Below are 4,501 nucleotides of genomic sequence, written 5' to 3' on the forward strand. Positions count from 1 at the left end.
TGCTTGGACAATGGGACTCTTTCCCTTCTTCACTTTGAGGAATCTTGAGTTGCCAGGTGGACACTGGCTTGGTTGAGCTGCCTGTGAGCAGGGTTATCATGCATTCACTGGTGCAAGCTTTGCTGCTAGTCTGGTGGATTCAACATTCAGCTGCTTTGTCACTTCAAACCAAAAGTGCAACAGAACTTGCTGCTGTGTGAATTCCCTAAAACTCAAACACCTGCTGTTGTGGGGTTTTAGTTCAGTACTGCCATTAATTTATTTAACATAAAACTTTATTCTTTCATAGATCTTACAAGTGCTCCTCCTCCCAGCCCTACTACACCGGCTTCCAATGCTACTACGCTGCCTTCCAACACTACCACTGAGTCTTCCAATACTACCACAGCCACTTCTGCTACCACAGCCGTTACTACTATAGGTAATACAGTAACACTGAACACAGAATGGCACTAAAGTAGGAACTGGTGAATAAAATAAAGGACAAGAGGTCCTTTTCTACAGGTCACTAGTAGCATAACTACTAAACATCTGATGTAGGGAAGAATAAATGGTCCCAAGGTTTGGAAGAAGTGGATTGTATAAATCTCTAACAGAGAAAATTCTTCTTTCAAAGATAACTAAGGGGGGGAAAAATGGCAAACTCATCTTTAAAAGCATCTGCTACATAAGGAAGCTGGGAGGTAATGACTTAGTACTAATTAGGCTTAGAACAGCCTGATGTACAGTAAGGTGGTGTTTAGCTGTGAGTAACCCTGCAAAGGTTGGCATTTGTCCCAGGCACATAGTGGAATACTGATTAATTTTTAGTAACACTGATCTGGGGAGGGGGGATGGGGGGTGGTCAGAGACCCAGTGTTCTGGCTTGATAAGGGAAGAGCTACAGGCAAGTGTTTGCTTATTTCAATGATGCCATTCACAGTTAATGTTTTGGGGATGGGCAGAGAGAGGAAGTTTTGCTATCCTGTCTAGAGATTCCATTTAGTACTTTTTTAGTACTCTGAATACTAATTGTTTCTAAGGGCTGTTAAGGAAAATCCTCTGCCTTGATGGAAGCAGGTGTCCTGATTCTTGTTCAATACTAGTGTTTATATCAGTGCTTGAAAGAAAAGTGGTTTTGTCTGAACAAAGAATCACTGTCTGAGCTGTGGAGAACCTTGAAATATTTGGGTAACAATGATATGCAAGTTTGGGAAAAAAATATATCCTTATTGCAGTAACTTGGCTCAAGGCCATGCAGCTGAACATCTAAATTCTGTGGGGTGCAGTGTGAGGTCAAAGCTTAGCCTTGTTCAGGCAAAACAAGACAAATCATTCCAGTAAGAACTGCAGCGCTTGCAGAGGTTGCTCTTGAAGTTTATGGTATGCACTTCCTGTCTTCTCTCGAACAGCTAACGTCACCAATGCCACCACACATACTCCTCTGTCTACAACTGCCGTTCCTTCAGCTACCACAACACCCACTACTCCAGGTAACTGTTACTACTAGCATAATTAAAGCATGAAATACTGGGAAATGAGTGTTGCTTTAAAAGCATTATGTCAAAAGAACAATTAGCAAGTGACAACGTTAAAGTGGAATTGATATACCTGCTGCTGGCACTTACAACTTCATGGCACATCTAATTTTACTGAGGTGGTGTTTGTATGTAGCAAGTTAATGCCCTGGGAAACAGCTAATTGGTGAGATACTAAGCAGGAGAAGCATGTTGGTGAAATGAAATCAGCTGGCTGTCTTTAACAGCCTGGCTGGGAGGAACTTGTTAGCTCACCTGTTGGGGGGGTGCTGTGTTTGTATTTTTCACTTGCAGTGCAAATGGGATATATATTAAAAAAGATTAAATAAACTGAGCTACAGTAATGGGGAATTAGCTGAGTTGTTTTATTTCAGCATCAGTCCTGACTGTGCTGTTTCATGGACAGCTCTCACAAAATAAAGCTCTTTACAGCTAGCCATCAGCAGCTGGCTGTTACTTGCAGATTCACATGCTGTGGCTTCAGCTGATTTCTTTATATGTAATGTTTGGGGTTAAAATACAGTAGGTGGAAGATCATTTTATTTGAATTTAAGCAAAAAAAAATAAAACTGGAGCAAGCAGCAGAGATTAGAAAATGTGTTTTGAATGTGTGTCAGGAGGATACTTCTATGTACATTGGGAAAACTTTGGGTTTTTGAAGGACAAATAAAATCCAGCTGGGACTTGCTCAGTATTGAGGTCCAGAGCAGTTTGACTGTAACTAGCTCTAGCCTTGTGCAAACAATACTTAATCAATTTTAGTAGCAATAATCTAAACACAGCTGCTGGCATGTCTTTAGTTTTGATGTACTTGTTTGTTTTCTTGTTGGTGTTTGGCTGTTTTGAGTCATTTTAACACATGGAAGCATGTATTAAGCATGGACTAAGAGTCTGCCAATGGTAAAACAACGGCGAGCCGTGTGCACTCACGCTGCTGTGGTGTTTGACAGGTACGAATGCCACCGTGACCCCTGCACCTTTTTCACGCAAGTCTACGTTCGATGCTGCAAGTTTCATAGGTGGAATTGTCCTTGTCCTGGGTCTGCAGGCTGTTGTCTTCTTCCTGTACAAATTCTGCAAGTCCAAAGACCGAAACTACCACACGCTTTAGGACTTGCCACGTTCCCCTGGACTAGTAGCTCGACACCTGTAGTTCACCGAACCAAAATATTTTCTGTTGCTCATGGAAGACAGCAGTTCCTAATATCCTTTAAATCTCTAAAAGAAGACTTTCAAAGAATATTTTTGCAACCTTATACTTGGCAAGAGGTGATACGAATTTCTTCAACAGGATTACTTGCAATATGCTGCATGGGTTCTAATGGCTGTCTTATTTTCCTTTAGTGGCTGCTGCTGTGGGACCTTTTTGTTTTTTGGTATGCCAAATGTAGATGTTCAGAGATGATTCAGTAGCAACACCATCTTGAGCAGACAATCTCATGATGACTTATTCTGATGGCTAATCAGCATCTGATACAGTATCCTTTCACTTTTACCAAGATGTGAATTATTGGTGACTGACTTCAGGGAGTGAAATGCCATTTGTGTTAGTTTATGGCTCTGCTAGAAAGATGGACAAAATTGTAGCAGGTAGTACCTTAACAGAATAACACAACCCATAGTTGTTTTTACAGGAGAATAAAGGTTGCCTGATCAAATACTGCATTCCAAACAGAACTCCTCTACCCTTTCCAATTAATTTTGAGGGAGGAGAGGGGGTGCAGGGATAATCCTTCTAAAGGGGAGATGAAGATTAGTGCCTTAAAAAGACTAAAATTCAGTAGGCTGCAGAAGTGTCCCACCCATCTCAGATAAATAAGACCATTAAATGCTAGATTTGTGTAGGAGAATGGAACACATGTGACTTGAGCATTCCAGTTTAAAAACTTTTCACAGTAAATAATTGTCCCTTACTGACCTTGTTTGAGGGTGAGGGAGCGTGGTACGGCAGTGCTGAGCTACAAAGAGAAGCTTTAAGTTGTTTACTTTTTTCCTTCTGACCTACAAAGACCAACCACAATAATAGTGATAAAATTCAGTTCACTCCCTGTCTACAAAGGCAACAACTTAGATTTATACTTGAAATACTGGTGTTTAGGAAAGCCTGAAGTCTTTCCTACTCAAATGGTTTTTAAACTCATTGCAGTTAATTTTAGGGTCTTGGTTGTTGGGGTGTTTTTACCTGCTGAAGGAGCAGTTAAGGGTGGTTCAGAGGATTTGCTGATTGATCCCGGTCAGAATTGCTGTAGCTCTGGGGCTGCCAGGGCTACACCTTTTTTTCCCCCTTTCTTTCCCCTCCTTGTTTCCTGGCATCAGATGCATGGCACCTTGCTGTGATCTGCTTAAGGAAATCTGTTTGGCCAAATAGTATTTAGTTGTTTTTTCCTTGATTGGATCAGCCATGTCATCTGAGCATCAAAGGTACGTCATCTCCCATGCAGACTGACTTGAGCACCTCTAGACATAAACCCACAGGGAAAATGGAAGTTGAGATAGAATCAAGTGGTGGGTGTAGCACATAGTCCTTAGCTTTTGATGCTATCCCTTGATCATCCATTTCAGGGTAATCTGTAGTACTGTGTTGCTAGCTCTGACTGAACTGGAATTTGGCACCCAATAGGATAATGTCAAAGCAGAGGGCAGTCACAGTGGTGGAACTTGGGTAGGAAGCAAATTAAGTGCACTTCAGTTGGAGACTTAAGCTCAGTGTTGCTTTTTGGCATTCTTCTAGTTTGAATGGCATTGTTTCTATTGTGCTGCATTGGAGACTCAAATTGCTGCAGAATACAGAAGTTACTCACCAGTACTGTATCTTTCAGTTTGTTACCTTTTGGCTTTCTAAACAGAACTTAAGACAATCAGCTCAGGTTTATTACAATGGCAGAGTGAGCAGCCAGTTTCCAGCAAAAGCATGTGTGTGGGTTAGATGTTATATCCTTGGCCTTATTGTGTAATCACTTCAATCTGTCCTTTCCCTCAGCTAT

General features: G+C 41.4%; 1 long non-coding RNA gene across 1 annotated transcript; it reads left to right on the plus strand.

The window, feature by feature from the left end:
- The first annotated feature begins 274 nt into the window (after positions 1–274).
- Positions 275–4,130, plus strand: LOC128898626 (uncharacterized). The gene is made up of 3 exons (XR_008462925.1): positions 275–421; positions 1,392–1,472; positions 2,468–4,130. It is a non-coding gene; the product is annotated as an uncharacterized LOC128898626 (long non-coding RNA).
- The last annotated feature ends 371 nt before the right edge of the window (positions 4,131–4,501 follow it).

This window comes from Dryobates pubescens, chromosome 28 (genome assembly GCF_014839835.1).
Source record: "Dryobates pubescens isolate bDryPub1 chromosome 28, bDryPub1.pri, whole genome shotgun sequence".
In the NCBI taxonomy this organism is placed as follows: Eukaryota; Metazoa; Chordata; class Aves; order Piciformes; family Picidae; genus Dryobates; species Dryobates pubescens.